This window comes from Dama dama, chromosome 29 (genome assembly GCF_033118175.1).
Source record: "Dama dama isolate Ldn47 chromosome 29, ASM3311817v1, whole genome shotgun sequence".
NCBI classification, from domain to species: Eukaryota; Metazoa; Chordata; class Mammalia; order Artiodactyla; family Cervidae; genus Dama; species Dama dama.
Genome location: NC_083709.1, coordinates 37,976,916 through 37,996,763, shown reverse-complemented (window position 1 = coordinate 37,996,763; position 19,848 = coordinate 37,976,916). Strand labels below are relative to the sequence as shown.

General features: G+C 40.1%; 1 protein-coding gene across 3 annotated transcripts in view; it reads right to left on the bottom strand.

Annotated features, from left to right (window-relative positions):
* FREM1 (FRAS1 related extracellular matrix 1) overlaps positions 1–16,198 on the bottom strand; it is a 171,194-nt gene extending 154,996 nt beyond the window's left edge. Inside the window, exon 1 of one of the 3 annotated variants that reach the window (XM_061132200.1) lies at positions 15,827–16,198. The gene's annotated coding sequence lies outside the window, so the exon portion shown is untranslated. The remainder of the gene's footprint in view (positions 1–15,826) is intronic. The other 2 variants (XM_061132199.1, XM_061132198.1) reach the window with 2 other exon arrangements.
* Between the last annotated feature and the right edge of the window lie 3,650 nt (positions 16,199–19,848).

The following is a 19,848-nucleotide window of genomic DNA, read 5'->3' as shown; positions in this document are numbered from 1 at the left end:
GCTACTCACTCCAGTATTCTGGCCTGGAGAATTCCATGGACTGTATAGTCCATGGGGTTGCAAAGAGTCAGACAAGACTTAGCAACTTTCACTTTCACTTTATTAGTCTGAGTCTTATCATTTACCCTAAAACCAGGAGACCCAGGCTATATGAAGTCTCTCAGTTCCACAAGGAAGAGAGGCACCGTCCTGAGGTACTAGCCTGCTGTGTTCTCTGTTGGCAGAGGATTTATTCAGGTTCAGTGGGCAGAGAAAGTCAATATTTTGGCAGTAATAGCATAGCATTTACATATAACCCATGCAACATCCTCCCATATATTTTAAATCATCTTTAGATTACTTATCATATCTTAATACAATGTAAATGCTGTGTAAATAGTTGCTAGTACACAGCAAATTCAAAGTTTGCTTTTTGGAAACTTCTGGAATTTTTTTTCAAATATTTTCAGTCATTGGCTACATACATACGAAATGCACAGATATGGAAGGCTGAATGTCTTTTCTCATTTTTTGACAACTAGTACTTTTTGCTTACTATGTGTGTGTGTCTGAGACATATTCTTTATATGTTTATTTTCATTTATTTCTCACAACAAACCTACAAAGCAGTTACTATTATCATGCTGATTTTATAGATAAATAAACCATGAGTTAAGGACGTGACATCATAATCATGTAAAAAACACAATATATTAAGTGCTTACTATGGATTAGGCATTGTTCAAAGGACTTTGTATACGATATCTCAACTCCGACAGTGGTTTTCAAAAGCAATGATTTTACAGATTGGGAAAATAAAGTAAAAGAGGTTAAGTTACTGGCCCAACGTGTTGAGCTTGACTCAAGTCTGTGTCCTTGCAATTATAACCCATATTTACTGACCCCAGGACCTGTGCACTTAACTGCTATATTATACCACTTCGCATTACAACAAAATCTTAAACTCTGCTATTGCTTCACTATCCCTGGGGCCTTTTTCCTACAGTATGCAAACCCTAAACAATTTCCTATATGGTCCCAGACAGTAATGGTTGGCTATTGCAGGAGTTAAAGTTTCACTGGAGGCAATGTTCTTTCAAGGAAGTGGCTGTTACTTTAAGATCATTTAATTAACGCAGAAATCCTGCCTATCCATATCTGAGTGTTCCAACTCCTTACACTACAAGCACAGTTTAAAGGCCTCAAGGCAAGCAAGCCACTTCCAAATTCCACTCTATTAAATCAATAAAATATGTATTGATTTTGTTTATAACGTTTTGCTTCCTTCATTCTGCCAATTTTTTTCTAAAATGGAATCTAAATCACAGATGTGTGGTTTACAAGAACACTCAGAAATCAATCAGTTTTTATCCTTCATTTCATTTATCAATTTAGCTTTTTCTGAAAATAACTTCCTTTTGTGTGTATAAAAGAAATGCATGCTCATTAACTAAAGGACAAAAATATAAAAACATAATGAAAAGGAAAAAATACACTTTCCCAACACCCAAAGAAAACACCCTTAGGTTTTCTTAAGTATGTATATGTACACAGTTTTTAAATTTAATTAGAACTACACTATAAAAAGAGTTGCATATAATTCTTTTTCAGTAATATAACATTCTTTTCTAAGCATTTTCCATATTATTAAACATTCCTTGTGATCTTTACTTTTCATTTGTGCACTGCCTCCTCTACATGGACATCTATAGTCATTTCATTGTTACATTGAGCTAGTTACTAGGTTAATAGATTGTGTTGAAAAATCTTTAATTAAATCAGCTTGTTTTTCTAGTTCTTTCCTTTTGATGGTTGTTTGGAAGTGGGATTATAAGGTCAAAGGATGCACAACTTTTTTAGACTTTCTTTAGTTCAGTTCAGTTGCTCATTCATGTCTGACTCTGTGAAACCCCATGGACTGCAGCACACCAGGTTCTTGATGTGATACTACATGGAAAGATGGCACTAATCTACCCCCTTACCAGCCTTGGTCCCACTGATATTCAATATCATCCCCTTTAATTGTTCCTCACTTTCCAAGTGAAATGTAGCCTGTCACTATTTTAACTTGCATTCCTTTATTTACTTGAGATTTGGCTTTTTTTTTTTTTTTTTTTTTTTTTTATGTCCATGAACACTGGATTTCCTCATGTAGAAGCCCATTTATTTTACAGAAGAAAGGAAGCCCTATGGCAATTAAGTGACTTTACCCAATGTTGAAATAACTGTTAAGGCCCAAGACGGAGCCACTCCCTCCCAGGATGCCATGTCAGCCAACCAAACCTTCATGTCCCTGTAAATGTTCTGCTTGACCAGAAACACGGTGTATTTAGTCAGCCAATCCCCAAACACCAATTCTGGACCTTCTTACCCTAAAGAAGGTTGACTTTGTCAACCCAGCCCCAGCTAATCAGATGTTTTCTTTTTATTCATTATCTTATAAAAGCTTCTCGCCTTTTGCCCATTTGCAGTTCTCTCAAAGGAGACTATTCACTCCATAAAGTGTTAAGTTTGTGTGTATCACCTAAATTGTCATCTTTAATTGTCTTTAAACACCAAGATTATCCATAATCTGGAAATGAGCCTGCATTGGAACCTAAGGTCTCCTGACATCCAGACCCATGCAATGTCTCCTAACCCATGCAGCTCACCCTAAATCACAGGTGCTTAGTCCAATAATATTCCTTTCAGTTAGAACTAGACATGAAACAACAGACTGATTCCAAATAGGGAAAGGAGTATGTCAAGGCTGTATATTGTCACCCTGCTTATTTAACTTATATGCAGAGTACATCATGAGAAATGCTGGGCTGGAAGAAGCACAAGCTGGAATCAAGATTGCCGGGAGAAATATCGATAACCTCAGATATGCAGATAACAGCACCCTTATGGCAGAAAGTGAAGAACTAAAAAGCTTCTTAATGAAAGTGAAAGAGGAGAGTGAAAAGTTGGCTTAAAGCTCAACATTCAGAAAACTAAGATCATGGCATCTGATCCCATCACTTCATGGCAAATAGATGGGGAAACAGTGGAAACAGTGACAGACTTTGTTTTTGGGAGCTCCAAAATCACTGCAGATGATAACTGCAGCCATGAAATTAGAAGACACTTGCTCCTTGGAAGAGCTATGACCAACCTGCATATTAAAATGCAGAGACATTACTTTGCCAACAAAGGTCCATCTAGTCAAGGCTATGGTTTTTCCAGGAGTCATGTATGGATGTGAGAGTTGGACTATAAAGAAAGCTGAGCACCAAAGAATTGATGCTTTTGAACTATGGTGTTGGAGAAGATTCTTGAGAGTCCCTTGGACTGAAAGGAGATCAAACCAGTCAATCCTAAGGGAAATCAGTCCTGAATATTCATTGGAAGGACTGATGTTAAAGCTGAAACTCCAATACTTTGGCCACCTGATGTGAAGAACTGACTCATTGGAAAAGACCCTTATGCTGGGAAAAATTGAAGGCAGGAGGAAAAGGGGATGACAGAGGATGAGATGGTTGGATGGCCTCACCAACTCAATGGACATGAGTTTGGGTAAACTCTGGAGTGGATGATGGACAGGGAGGCCTGGCGTGCCACAGTCCATGAGGTGACAAAGAATTGGACACGACTGAGCAACTGAACTGAACTGACTCTAGATCATGAAAGTAAGCCAGACCTTGTGGAGCCACCAAACATAAAAATCTTTCTTTGTCCCCCATTTCTTGATTACAGGAAATAGGCTTCATTCAGCCACTGTGACCTTCCCTGAGTTTCCACTGGCAGGTTCAAATAGTCACTAATTAGGGAAGCGAGAGGATGCAGAGACAAGGGAAGAACAGTTAAGAAATAATAGTGCAGCTTTGGGGTAGGGTCCTGGTTCCCCCTCATGGGACATACATGACAATATCTTTGAGCTGTTTTGCAGACACTGAAACTCTCACCAGGTGGGAGAAGTTAACCATAAACTGCCCACAAGCACTTAGACCCAAGATCAGTTGGACCCAGAAGGTTGAGGATGCTGACTCCCACTACCTCACCACTAACCAATGAGAAGAATGCCCTGAGCTGTCACACTCTCTTTGAACCATTACTATAAAACTTCTCACTGCCTACTCCAGGTTGGGACACTTAGTTTTGAGGGCCTTAGCCGACTGTGGCCCCTTTGCCTGCCAAAGCAATTAAGCTATTCTTTTCTACTCCACCCAAAAGTCTACCTCTGAGATTTAATTTGGTGTCAGGGTACAGAGGCCACATTTGGCTTCAGTCAAAGGAAGCACAGACTCAGAAAACTATGGAGAGAAAGACCCCTTGGGTTGTACCATCAAGCACAGGGTTGCCAATACGGATCTTTGACTATCACAAAAACTCATTAGAAGGTTTCCTTTCTTAGATTTTTCAACACTTCAGTGTCTATCTTGCTGAAAAGGGCCATAGTTCGCAAGCTGTGTTTTTTTTTAATGCACATGTTGGAGATGTTAAAAAGTTTTCCACAAGTCTTCTATATCCAAATATACATGAAGTACAGAATGCCAAAAACTCCTTTTAGAGATTTACAGTATAATATGAGCTTATTAAAGGCTCTAAGAATTCCTGCAGAAAGAAATCATTAAGTCCAAAGTTTGCAAACTTATAGAAAACCATTTTTAATTTAAAAATCCAGGTTCTTTGAAAAATCATTCAAGAGACATTAGTCATAGAAATAAAATGATTAAAATACAGGATGGCCACATGGTATCTACAAAGTTTCTGTTCACACTTGATAAATCCACAGTTAATGAATCTACATCAGAAATCCAAATTCCAGGGCACTCTTTGGAAACCAGACATTCAACCTTTCTTTACGAAGACTTTCTACTAAAACTACCTTCAAAGATAGAAAAAACTGATCACAGAGGGAAAAGACTTTGCACCTCGATTTATAGTTTTGTTCTTAATGACTATTAAAGTTTCTTAAGTTATCAGAGGTATTTACCTGAACATTAAGAAATGGCCATAATTTATTTTCATTTTGCTTTTAGTCAGAGGGTTGTATCATACAAATTTTCACAACAGCTTGTTTTAATTGAATAACTTAGGATAGAAAACACTCACATTCACTATAACTGACTATATCCATTGACAGAATTACAGAACTGGAAGGAGCTTCTCCTCCAAATTGTACATGTTATCTTCAGCAACAGCAGCATCATGTGTTATGAATTTACTTTACCTCTGGTACTGTTTTAACTCATTTAATCTTCACAACAAGTTATGGAATAGATCCTATACCAAAGACTCTAAGAAAACAGATAAATAACTTGTTCAAGGCAAATGTTAATAAACCATGGAGGTGGAATTCAACCTCAGCAGACAAGCTGGAGAGCCCAGATTCACACTGTTCGCTGTAGCACCCAAGGCCAAGGTGAGGAAATAGGGGCCTAAGAGGCTGTGATTTGCCAAAGGTTGAAAAAAATTGCTTGGGCCTGCTGCTTTATTCATTAACATAAGCAGAGTGTGGCAAGTAAACCACAGTATTATATACTGAGATGCAGTAAACTATTGTGATACTTAAACTTAACAGTTCACTTTTTTTTTAAATACTTGTTTGTTTACAAATAACTCTGTAAACAACTTTCTGATTTATCAGTACTATACAAAGAAGGATAGAGGGCTTAATTCTCTGATGCAGGATTGGAGCTGAAGTGAAAGAAAATATAGTGGTAATCAGCACAGATTCTGAATCAACTCTACCAGACTGGTATATCTTTCCTGGTTCAATCATTTCCCTGAACAAGTTCTCATTCTTCCCTGGGCTCCGTTTCCTCATCTATGCAATAACTGACACATTTCAGGGTTGCCAAATAGTTAAATGTACTATTATATATAAATAAATCGTGGCTCAACTGAGGTCCCCAAGACACACACAAGGCTCAACCAAAGCCAGTTTCCTCTCCTCCCCTTTCTACCCCAGGCCAATCAAAGTTTTGTTGTTTTTTTTTCTAAAACACACTGAAAATGTTACCACTGTAATAGTGGATGCATGTCACTAAACATTTGTCAACACACACAGAAGGGACAACACAAATAAACCCTAATATAAACCCTAAATGAACCCTAATATAAACTATGGGCTTTAGATAAACGTTATTGGCTCATCAGTTGTAGCAAACATACCAGACTAAACCAAGATGTTAATAACTGGGGAAACTGAAGGGTGGGAATGTGAGAACTCTCTGCACTTTCTGCTCAGTCTTCCTATAAACCTAAATCTGCTCAAAAACTAAAGTTTATTAATTTTCTAAAAGTTATTAGTTGAGCCATCCTTGGACATGCTCCACAACTGAGGTTGAACTGACCCTCCAGTAACATCCAGACAGAGGTAGGAAATTTTACATAAAGCTGTGTAGAGCCACCAGCAGCTAAAAGCAACCAAGACAAACCACAGCGACTTCTCACTTGCATCACTTCTAAAGTCTGGAAATGAGTGTGATTTTCTCCAGGCAGCCTAGCTCTGTCCTTTCTGGGGATCTGTGTGTCCCCTGCTTCTCAAGGGCCACTCAGATACCATCAAGTCTCTCTGGTTCCTAAGACACGCTCCCACATTGAGACTCCACATGTGAACACACAACCCAGCGCCAGGGTTAGTTCTGCACACGCAGGAGTCCCTGATACCTCTGTGACCCACTGAGCTTAATTGCTTTAAGATTCTTAACGGCATGAACAAAAGCCAACCTTGATCTGCTTCCTTTGGCAGAACTTGGGGTGGGCTATGGAAAGTGCAAAGATGCACTCAGCCAGCCAGACTAAAAACGCTTCAAGTACTGGTTCAAAAATGAAATCTCCATAAACACCACAGGCTGCAAATAAAGTATCTGAAAGTCTGATTAGATGACTTACTGTTGAACAAATCTGTGGTGGAGAATAAAGCAATGTACAATATAAGAACAGCAGTATAAAACAATACCAAACACCAATAAGTTAGAGAAGTTTTTTAAAGGAAAAAAACACAGAGCACAAAAGTACTCTTGGCTAAAGTACTTCCTTAGAGTCTCCAAGACACAAATAAGCTATTTTTTTAAAGTTGGTTTTCAAATAATTTGTCTAGAAGTAAAATGGCAACCCACTCCAGTATTCTTGCCTGGAGAATTCCATGGACAGAAGAGCCTGGCAGGCTACAGTCCATACGGTCGCAGAAAGTCAGAGACGACTGAAGAGACTTAGCATGCATGCACACACAAGAAGACATTTACCATAGGCATGGGTGTCCAGACTAACTGGCAAGTGCAATTCGAAATGTGATGCCACTCAGCACTGCATAAACTCATCATGGTGGAAGAATTTTTCGTGGGAAACCAAATTAATGTTTACAGTGTTGACCAGAGGCGTTGGGAGTCCTTCCCTTAGTTTCACTCAGGTCAGTACACCAAATTCCAGGGCAATGTCTGTGTCGTAACTGTGCCCCAAGGGGGCCAAAGGTGCTGTTTTCACAGCTCCCAAAGTGAATGGCGCCCCCTAGAGGTAAGCAATGTGGCGGTTGATCCAGGTATCCCAGGACCTGAGGATACGAACTGGCTGCAGGGGAGACTTCACCCTCCTGGTTTTAGCCCCACTCCACTGGCCCAGAAGGAAGCAGCAATCTCCGTGAAGGTTCAAGGTGGTCTGCCCTAGTGTTGACAACGGGAAACACCAAGTGAAAGAGCTGGCTCTGGCATCACCCCTACACTAGTGAGGCCCATCACTGACTTCCCTTCCCCATCATTCAAGCACCTCGCCCAGAGTTTGAGATTTAATTTATATTGGTGGGGGTCCAGGCACGTGAACTCAAAACTTCTTTAATGAGCAACCAGAATTGAGAATTGCTGCTGGAAACAACTGCACTTTTCTCTCCTTCTCCTATAAGAGGTCAAAGGAACTTTGGTGCCCAGACTGAAGCTAGGTTCTTTGACATGTCTGAAAACCACCTCAGTAGAGTGAAGTAGTAAGACTAGGGCTGGGGAGCCACCTCCAAGGCCCCTGGAAGAGGAAACGGCAACCCACTCCAGTATTCTTGCCTAGAGAATCCCACGGACAGAGCAGCCTGGTGGGGTCGCAAAGAGTTGGACATGACTGAGCATGCGCATCAAAGGTACATGTTCTCTTTACCATGTTATTATGTTAAAGTCTTGAGTCTAAGTCTTAAAAATTCTGAAAAATCTTAATTTTGAAAGGCTGAAGTCTTAAGCTTTAGGTTTTAAAGTCTTCATGTCAGAATTCTCTGGCCACAGAGCTAGCAATTCAGATGTGGCACCTGTAAGCACGGAGCTGTCTTTGACAGTTAGGCTGCTATGCAGTGCCATGCGATCTCTGGCCATGTCTCTATCAGCTCACACAGTTACCATCAATTGGCATTCTTAATGTAGGCAAACTGTGGTGCAGAAAGAGATACTTGAGGACCTCCAGAGTCATCCTACCACTGTATCCCATAGCGTGTGATGTACATGCACCATAAGGGCCTGGCATCAAAGCAACTTATAAAGCCACAGACCAGGGAATTCCACTTCATGAGAAGTAAATAAAGACTAGTAGTTCCCAATAAAGCGATTCAGCAACAGTTAATGACTGAAGTGACATAGCCTCTGTAATACAAAATGGTGCACAGGGCAGACTGCTCATTCCTAACACAAACAGGTCAGCACCATGTGGGCTTTATGGCCAAATAAGAAAAGGCAAAATGGGTGCCATCTGAGATTTTCGAAAATGCAAAGGGAGTCCTGCTTGAGGAATTTTCCCCGTCACCTCATCCTGAAGCCAAACTCTAAATCCAGAGTGCAATAGAAACTATTTTTAAATGTGGGTTTATGAGACCACAGGTTTTATTCTATTTTCTTTGGCTGCAGTAATATCTAAAGAATTTGGAAGATCAGCTAACTACTGCAAGGTGATATGGTGGTAATGTGTTATGGGCTGAATTTCATTCATCCGAAATTCATATACTGAAATCCTAATGCCCAGGACCTCAGTATGTGACTGTATTTAGAGAAAGAGTCTATAAGGAGGTAATAAAATGAGGTCATTATGGTGAGCACACCTAAGTACAGAGTGGGTGTTCAATAAATGTTAGTGCTTTTTACTACCACTATTGTTATTATGACTATTGCTATAATAGTCATCAAACATTTACTTTTCCCCTTTCCCATTATATATCTCAATATGACCAACAATACTGTCTCCTTGGAACATTGTCTCAGGACTTCCATGGTGGTCCAGTGGCTAAGACTCTGCACTCCCAATGCAGGGGGCCAAGGTTTGATCCCTGGTCAAGGAACTAGATTCCACATGCTGCGACTGAAAGGGCCTATGTGTTGCAACAAAGACTGAAGATTCCACGTGCCTTAACTAAGACCTGGCACAGCCAAATAAACATATCTCTACCCACTCCTTCACCAGCCTTGTATTTCCTAAAAGGAAATTACTACCAGTCCACTGAAATGGCTGTCTCAAAGGCTGCCAGTGACTGCCTAATGGAGACAGCAAACTGGACTTTTCTCTGAACAGTTCTTTCTTATGATCAGTCCATTCTGATCTCTGAACAGTCCATTCTGATCTCAATAGTGCCCAACAATGCCCTCCACCCACACTGTCTGCACAATCGCTTCTGTGACTCAATACACTTCCCGTTTCCCTTTCTATCTCACAAATGCTTCTTTCTCCTTTATCTTCTCTTCCTTTTCTTTCCATCCTCTGTTTTGTTCTCTCTTGGTCATATAGTATCATTGAAAATACAGTATTCTTTAAAATCTGACCTTACCTGGCTTCCCACTACATAGCTGCTTCCATGGTCTTTGGCCATCACCTCTGGATTTCTGTATCCCCAAACCACAGGCGTCCCCCTCCTGCAACCTCAGGTACTACATCACTGGGTCTTGATGGACATTCTCACCTGTATGCCCTTCCTCATGTCTGCCCTACCTGGAATGTCTTTGCTTCCATTCTTATTAAAATCCTTCTCACATGTTAATGCCTTGTGAACTGCCTCCTTCAAGATGTCCTAAGACCTCATCATTCCATTTGGAAAGATTTTCTTCCTGCTATTGCAAAGAAGTCTCACTTTACTTAAACCCACCATGGGGCATGTGTCACATCCTACACAATTGCGTGACTCTGTTTTTCAAAGCTGGAGGACAGAACTCTCTGCTGTGTGTGATATGCACTCAACACATGTATTGACAGATGAAATCAGTGATGAGTTGAACTGTACATTTAGCATTCTTGTCAAATCAAGAATATCAGCCCACATTGACACTGTTGAGTTCTTCTCATTTATACTTGGACCTTTCTGTGAGAAACAGCTTGGGTGGTGCCCAGAGCTCCACTTTTGGCACCCTCTGGCTCAACAATTTTCCAAATTCCTAAACAAAGATAAAGAGATTAGCTTATCCAGTTCACAGACAGCCAAAATCCAGAAAGGTTAACTGTTATCACTGAGGACATAGTCAGGATGTATATCTTAGATAATGGAGGCTGGAATGATGAATGGAAGCCACCAAGTTCACTTTCAACAAACACAAACATATAAATTTACATTCCAAAACATCAACTGCATGTGTATGGGACAGAGAAGATTTACTTGAGCAATAATTGATGAAAAAAAATTGTCTTCAAATACCTGCCAGAGGAATGACTTTATTCTGTGGTTCCCATACACAGAACCAAGAGGATGGGTTCCTCTGAGAAAGAACTTTCCTTCAAAGCCATCCAGTAACAGCAAGGGCTGAGGAATAGACATCAGCAGGGTTCTTCGTCTCAGGGAGTACGTGTAGGTCAGGTACTTTCTGGGGTCCCTTTAACTGCGGGACTGGATTTTCCTATGTAGTTGTCCCCTGACATCTCTCCAGCCTCTTTCTCACACAACTCTCCTCCTCGCCACTAACAAGCTAGTCACTCGGGTTTTCATTTCTTTCCTAAACCTGTGGCATTTCCCCATTCCAGGCCTTTACATGGTTTGTTCATGCTGTCCCCTCTGCTAAGAATGCCCTTTCCCCTCTCCTGCCTACTCCTACATTTGGCTAAATTCTACGCCTCCTGCAGGTCTCAACCTCCCAGACTAGGTTAACTGCTGGCATAGAATCCTGCAATACCCTTACCACACGATGCCCACCTGCAGTCATTGAAAACATGTCTGCCTTTGACCTTAGTCTGAAAGCTTTTTGAAGATAACAACCATGATTGTTCTGCTCACTCAAATTATCTCCAGTTTTGGTCACTGGACTTGGTGCAGAGGAGGTCCATAGATGTAAGTTGAGAGACTGACTTACTCCAGTTTAAACTTCGGCCTTAAAACTGGTTAGAAGAGTGAGAAAGACAGAGAGAGATAGAGTACTCACACCACATGTCTGAATGGCTGTGTCTTTCCATTTGGTGACAGCTCCTAGGCTGACCACAGGGCAACTGGAGAGTTTCAAAACCACAAACAAATACTCCCCCTTGAGGCTGGGCTGCCTGCTACAGTAGAGCAAAATCCCAAGAGAAACAAGATGATTCCTCTCCTTATATATGCATCTGAAATGGCTGTACAAGTCTCTAATTCAGAAGGGTCAGGTAGAAGAGGACAGAATGATTTTCACACTGCCTTTGTTCTCTCCCTATGAATCCCTCTGGCGATCTCTGAGCTTATGAATCTGTTTCATGCTTCTTCTTAACCTGGAAGAAGGAATCAAGGGAGAACAAGGCTGTTGCCCAGAGGTAAAGGCTGAGGAAGTGGTGGACAGATATCCGTTCTGCCCAGTCTATGAGGCCTGGAAGAAAGCTCTATTTCCCATTTCCCCTTTGACCTATAGATTGAGTGGCTTGTCACACATTCAACTCTTTCCAGCCTTCATACCTGTTAGTCCTCTTCTAAAGAAGAAATGTTTACTGAGAACCAATCGTATGTCATATACCATCCTGGGTGCTTTCCAAATGTCATTTAGCCCTTCTAAATACCTGGGAAGGTAAGCATCAACACATTTATTTTACTCCCAAGGAAACTGGTAAGTAATTTGGCCAACATCATAAAACCAAAGAACATTACAGCCTAGGATGGGAACCCAAGTGAAATTTATTCAAAGGCCATTCTTTTTTTTCTACTATACCACTCTGATTTAATATTGAAGAGGGCTGTCTACAAACACTAACTTTTGTTTTCACAACAGGCACTAATGCCTACTGAAAACAATATTTCATCCTACCACGTGATAGCAAAAGAGAAGATTTATATAAAACAGAACTAAAGCACTGCTCTTGGATGTTATTGTGTTTTTTTTTTTTTCAAGAAGAATCACTTTTACGGAAACAAAAACAAATCTAGGCAATAGACAGGATTTGATAGGAAACACTCAACAACATTTGAACATTTAGATGAATCTTCATCTGGGAATTCTGATCCCCTCTGGAATTCTCATAACTACTCAATGATTTTGGCTTATAATTTACAAAATGAAAAAAAAAATTGTGCTAACAAGAAATTTAGACCTGGGATAGAAAATACTGTGGTATTGAGTGCAACCTCATAAGATAAAGTCCTGGTTTGTTTATGGTAAGAGAAGAATTCAAGGAGCATCTGTAAATACTGAGCAGATGGTAACACTTGATAGGATGCAGAGATGGATCCCAGGGAGGTGGGCCATGTCAATGGAAGGACTTGGAGCTCAGCTGAGTCCTGGAGCATTATCTGCTTCTCTCTCTAAGGAAGCCAGATACGAAGGTTTCAGGGACAAAGTTGAGAGCAAAGAATGACAATCTTAGCAGCCGCTGACGATGCACTAAAGGAGTCTTCGGACATCCTATCAACAACTCAGAAAAAGAGAGGGGTGAAAGTGAAACCAAAGCCTATTTTGCCCTCCCCATTAAACTTACCAACAAGAGAGAAGATTTTTTGTCAAAAATATCTTAACTTTGCAAGATCCCTATACTCTGTCCTCCAGTGAGCACTTCCCCATCCTAATGCAGTATCTTCAGACAGCTGGAGGCTTCATTTGTCAGAAAAACACATAGATCATGCCTATATTTTGATCTTCTTATCTTGATGGTCAAGTTTTAGAACCCTTTGAAATGTTGCCCCATTCACTGTAGTAAAAGAAACTACAGTATACAAAAAATGTAAGATTTCATTAGGGACTTGTTTTGTTTTTTTTTTCCTCCAGCCCCTCTAAGGTCTCTGTTTGAGCTTCACCCAACAGCACAAAAGCTATCAAACCACTTGAATGAAAGGGTCAAGGAGCAAGCTGTGCAAGTATGGAAGCCGGCAAGCCCTGTTCAGACCACCCAGCTCTCCAAAGGCTGAGCAACACCAGATTCAGACAAGATAAGAGGCTGCTGGCCCATGTAACCCAGCCCAGGGAACAGCTTTTCCAGAGAGTTACAGGCTTCCATTGTGAGCATGACTGTGTGCTCTGAAAAGGTGGCGTTTGTCTATAACTCACTAGATCAGCAGTCTTGATTCTTCGTGAAAGAAAACTTCAATGGTACTTTTTTTAAATTTTTAAGAAAAGCAATAAGCCAAATCTTTGGGCCTGTGGTCAAAGCAAACACTGAAAAGCTCTCACCCCTCTATATCTATGTTTAGAAGACTGAGGCATACCCATCAATGTCAGAATATCAGAGTTAGAAAGATACTGGAAGCGCATTTAATTCAACACTTTTGTTTTATTGATGGCAGAAGTGAAAGTTAGCAAGAATAGGTGACTCATATAAGATCGGTTAGCGACACCTAAGACATGAAACACCATGAAGACAAAGTGTCTATCCAAATTATATACACTGATCTTTCTGAATCCTTGGCACCAGCCCAGAGCCTGGCATGTAGCAGGCACCTACAAATATCTGGAATGAAGAGAGGAAAAAAAGAAAAGGGCACTGATGACCATATCCTATTTTCTTTTTACTGTAAATATATTATGTCATTCATTGTCACTGGTGACAGGGATGGAAGCTGAGTTCTTCCTTTCATATGCTGTCTAATGAGGACCTCAACATGATGGAGGAATCATTTCCTATTTCTCCCAATCCTGGTGAGTTTGTCCAATCAAAACAGATTTCTAGGAATTATACTTCTACTGAACAGGTCCCAAGAAATAATCCAACTCAGTTCAACCCACTCAGCCTAATCTGTTCCCAAGAGCAGACCATTCCCAGCAGGTTGATAAAGAACTAAGAATAGCCTTGGGCTTAAAGTTTCCAAGACAAACATAACTTGGCCATGCAGAGCAGGTCAGACCACACAATCCAACACAAGGAATTGGGGCACATTTCCCTGACTGCTTTTCTTACTCATGGCAGGAGAGCTGGTTAAAAGTTCTAGTTTGTCAGTCAAGCATGCAAAACCATGCTTCATGTAACTTGTGTTCAACATCAGCTCACACTCAAGCTTATTATTTAGGTGTGAGGTTTAACATTAACTGAGGACATGACAAGAATTTAATTTGCCAAGAACGATGTAAAGCACTACTCATCCAAGTGTGATCTTGCCTGCATGAGAATCACTGGGGAAATTCCTGCCCCCTCCAACCCCTACCCCCTCAGCCCCCCACCCCCGGCCCACCAAGTCTAAACTCCTCTGGGGGTGCGGCCTAGGTGCCTGCCTTACCCCAAGTGGTTCTTAGGGACATTGGGTTTTGAGGATCTTTGATGAAGAGAAAGAGGGGAAAGTATTTAACACTTTCCTAGTGTTATTTCTGAAGGCAATTTTATCAAAGAAAAGCAGAGGACTAAGAAGCAAAGCTTCAAGCTTTAAGCAGTGCTGAATATGGTGGCATCACTTTTCCGGAGCAGAAACCTGTAAAGCATTTGGATCTCCTGCTTAGGTCTGTAAAATAGTCCTGAAGAGGTTAATCTCTCCAGCAAGATTCCCAGGCCATAAACTCCAACCAGCCCCCGAAATGCTCTTTTTAAGCTTTGTAATTCATACCACACAACAAGACTGCACACAAGCGTTGAAAAAAACAGAAACAAAACTTAAATGCCTTGAAAATTATTTCTGGGATCCAGATGACAACTAAAAAAAATCATTTACTACAGCACAAAAGTCTCTAGGCCAAATCCAGATTCATGAAAGAGATTAAAAATCAGTCAGAAACTTCAGAACAATATGATTTCTTTGCCTCTCCAACACTGGCTTTCAACTCCATAAAAAAAGAAACCATACTTTAAATATGTATATACATATATAACTAAACTAAAGCAAAGCTATCCAAAAATCACCTCATCCAAACTTTTGTATCTTTATACCATGAGGATATTATCTGTTTTGTTAATTTTTGCATTTTTTCTCTTTGCCATTTTGTTTAGCTGAAAAGAAATATTCTGATTTGGGGGGGCAGGGAAAAGGGACAATTCAGAATGTAAAAATGTTTTTTCACTGGTGAATGCTATTGGGGATAGATTGAGAAGAGAATTATAAATTTGTATTATGTAATAAAGAGCCTCCCATTTGGGACATAAGGCTCTTTAACACTCCAATTTGCCACCTTGTGAGTTTACATTAGAATTAAACTTTTGCAAGCAGACTTGATCTACTTCTTGTATCATTACTCGGAGTTAATGCTACCACACAAATAACCTCTGGGGCATTCTAGCAGAATGTTCACAGTCAAGAGGAGAGGAAATACATAAAGCAGATACTTACAGGTAGTGGTTTTCCTTGCCAAGTCAAAAGCTAGAAACCCTTGGCGCAGGCAGGCGGGATAAGAGTCACTGACCCGGTAATCTCTGATTTAAAGGGCTTTGAGAGGAAAGGGGGAGGAAAAACAGCCCAGGGAGGGGAAGAGCTGAAATTCCAGTCTTTCAGGTCAGCTGAGTTTTAGCTCTCTTTGTACTAAAAATCCATTAACCCACCCCATAAGAAAATACAGAACTGAAGTTCACATACACACTCCACAGTCTTTGCTGGTCTTCTCCAAGGCTGCAGTCGCTGCTGAAGCTTTGAAAACTTCCCGATTGCCAAGCTCAGGACTCCCAGGGAAAAGGGATGATCAGGGATGCCTGCAACTGTTTGCAGCGAGCCCGACCTCCCTGGCAGAGCGCCACAGCTCTCCCAGTCCCTTCTGCCGGCTGGGTCCGCAGGGACAAAACTGAGCTTTTGTTAAAGGTCGGTGGCGTCTCTTCTTAGTCTCTCCCCAGCTCCCTTTCTCACTATTAGTTCTGTACTAACTGCTCCGCCACTGGCTGATCCCAAGCTGCCTCTCCCGTCACAGCGCACAGGCACACACACTCACAGACACACACACGGCACACACCCACACCCCATCCACACAATCACCCCACACACCAACACAGGCACCCACACATGTGCATGCACCCACACCTACACACAGACACATGCATTCACAGGCAAGCACACACATTTACACACCCTCATACCCATGTGTGTGCAAACACACATATGCATAGGTACACACATATGCGTAGGTACACACACACACATGCTCATACCCACCCACACTCATACTCACACAAGTTTTTTCCTAAACCTTCAAACTCTTCAAACATTTTTTTCCCTAAACCTCTCCTGAAATAAATTCACGCCTGAAAGGTTTTTATTCAGATTCAGAAAAGATGTCCTGCATTCAGAAGGGAGGAGGGAGAGGGAGGGGACCTGGCCTCTTTGAACTTTAGTCACAGCCTTTAAAGGAAAAGAGGAGATTCTAGGGGTTGGTTTTAAGTACCACTTTAGTTCTTCAGTTTATAAGGCTTTTCATGTATCTGGTTCTTTTTTAAAAAGCCAGAAAAATTCTGTAAATCTCATCTCATTTGCATATAGTTTATGACCCCACTGATTCCACCCTATCACAGGTCAAGAAACGTGCTCTCAACAGAGATTCATTCAGTTAAACTGGGCGGGATTCTGTGGGTGGGTAAATGCTTTGTTCCTTAACAACTGCAAGATAAAATGCTTTCCTGTGTTTCATCCCCACCAGAAAAAAATAAAACAGTGGCATTAGTATCTGGGCTAACTTTTAAATTGACCATAAATAGAAAAGTTGGAGTGTTATCTTGCTTTGGGGGAAATGTTTACATTGAGACATGTCTGGTTATTCTAAACCTTTGCCTAAAGAACAAGGCACTGTAAATCCAATTCAGACAAGACTTGTTTTCCTGAACAAGGTCACCACATAAGACCCTCTCTCTGGGAAGCAATGAGAGGGAGAGAGAAGAAAATGGAGAAGAAAGGGAAGAAAATTATGTGAAGAAGGAATAAAGCAAAGAAAAAATGAAAAAGAATTCAAAGGGAGAGAGAGAAACAATTATTTCATTCTAAAACATGCCTTATGGATGCTTTAGCAATGAAAGGTACGTGTACACTTACTCGGAGTCAGCAGAAATTTAAAATCTTCAAGAATCTCTTGATTCCTTCCTCTTGCTCTGAGAATAAATGGATGAAAATGTCTCCAAGAACCACTAAGCTCTCTATAAGTAAACAGTGTTCACTACACAAAAGTATTAGTAAACAAAATATAGTGGCAATGTATGATTCATGTACTAATCTTTAAAAAAACAAAAACAAGAAATAACCCCTTAATGATGACAGGAAACACAGTGTGATAGACAATCCTATTCTCAGACTACATTTAAAACTTGCCCAGCTTATGAAAATCTCACCTGCAAAGAAATGAAGATGATTTTAGATGCTATTAGTTGAGAAAGGAATGATAGTAGGTAGTTGCATTGATGTGCTTCTCCTAACATCTGGGCTAAATAAAGCTTGTGGATTCATATGGAAACAGAAATAAATGTTTTATACTACTTCTGTAGGGGAAAAAAAAATCCCTTCAGCATTCTAAGCAAAAAACAACAAAAACTTACATATTGCAACATATTTCGGGAAATGTAATTTTCATTAAGTTAATTATACACATGCTGGTTGGCCTAACTTTGTGCTGAACATACACTAGAATAAACAGAACTAGAGTTAGTTTAGCCAAAATATCTTGAAATCTGAGGTACCCACTTATACAAATAAGTGAGTCTTTCTCATATCTTTCACCAGTGGATAGCGGCTGTTGAAATAATATAGTTATCAACTTTAATAAAGTGTTCTTTGAACGAGTTGAAATGCAAAGTCAGAATGTTTTAAAAGAACTTAGCCAAAGAAACAACAAAGAATTCTCCCACTAAAAGCGTGTGTTGTTGAACTTAGTACTGAAACAAAATGCATTTTAAAGAAGTCATTCTATTTCTAACCCTAGGGTTAGATGTGATGTGAAAAATACAGAATGCCATGTGTTGGAAATGACCATACCTTTTTGGATTGTAAACATGTACAATTTTGTTAAACTGCCGTAGAATATAGCATTCTCTAAGGAGCACAGCCAACACTTTCACCAAAAGCCTATGTTAAAAAAAATAGGAGTGTGCCTTTTAAGTGTTGCTGATGACACCTAGCACAGAAGTGTTATCCATCGTACTGTGAAGATGGTTTTCCACTGAATTCTTTTTTTTTCGTATTTATTTTATTTATCTGTCTGCATCGGGTCTTAGTTTCGACATGAGGGATCTCTGATCTTCATTGCAGCATGCAGGATCTTTAGTTGCAGCAGGCAGGATCTAGTTCCCTGACCAGGGATTGAACCCTGGCCCCCTGCACTGGGAGCATGGAGTCTTAGCCACTAAACCACCAAGGAGGTCCCTCCACTGAATTTGTAAAACTCAGTGGCTATGGGAAACAATGCTGCAAAAAAGACTATTGGCTAGGAGTGGAAGGGTCCACTTTAAATAGATCAAATTAAAGCAAATAAGTAAGTAAAATGAAAGCAAGATTAACACCCTTATGTACAAGAAAAGAACAGAAACACAACCTAGTGGGAGTGTGTAGAGGCAGAGACTTGCCGTCCTCAGAGTTTGGGATGGCTAGAGAATAACAGGGAATGAAATAAACCCAGCAAGGTGGAAAAAAGAGCCATGTGCTCTGCTTGAAATTCTAAAAGTGTAGACCAAGATCACTTTTTTACACAGAAGTGCAAAATTCTAAATAACACACCTTCAAATCTAACCTTTCTATGTATTTTTAAAGATATTATACCCAAATAGGGTTTATTTCAGGATTAAAATGACAGTTCAAAATAAAAACATCTAACAATTTAATACGTTGAAGGAGGAAAAAAGCCATGTGATCATCTCAATAAATGCCAAAAAGTGGTATTCAGTAAAATTCAACACTCATTCACTAAATAAACAAACAAAAAACACTATTAGCCAGCTAAGACCAGAATGGAAATCTTTTTACCCAAAGACCTCTGTGAGAAATCTTATCCTTAATGGCAAAATTTTAGTAACCACTAAAAAGAAAATGCCTGCTACAATTACCACAATTCAACATTGTAGAAGTTGTAGCCAATACAGTAAAAATAATAACAATAATGAAGCATGAGGATTGGAAAGGAAGAAAATATAACTTTTACTTCTAAAAGTTTTTTTTAAGATTTTGTTTTAAAAAATCTAAAAGATATTCAATATTTCTAAAAGATGTCTAAAAGTCTCCCTGTAAAATATCTTAGAGATCTTCCAAATAAGGGTGCCAGAAGAGGGTGTCCTGACAGGAGAGACATTGAAAGAGCAGCCTTTTCTAAATAGACACATGTACACACCCAGCAAGACAGCTGTTAATAAAAAAAATCCTTCTCCCAGCGCTTTGTTTTATGTTTGGAGCCAGTGGTCCAGCTGGAGAACTGAAAGAATGAAAGATTCAAGTTCTCTCATTTTATGAGGATGGATGCTCAAATCACATGTACTTCACAGAATCTATTTGAGAAAATGGTTCCCCTCCTCCATACTCAAAGCTATTGGTTGTGGAAGTGGAAACTCCTAGGATTATCATTTCCATATTTGTCCACCACACTGAGGTAGGAAATCAGAATAAACTGACTCATTTCGTTCCACTGCACGGTACTTTTC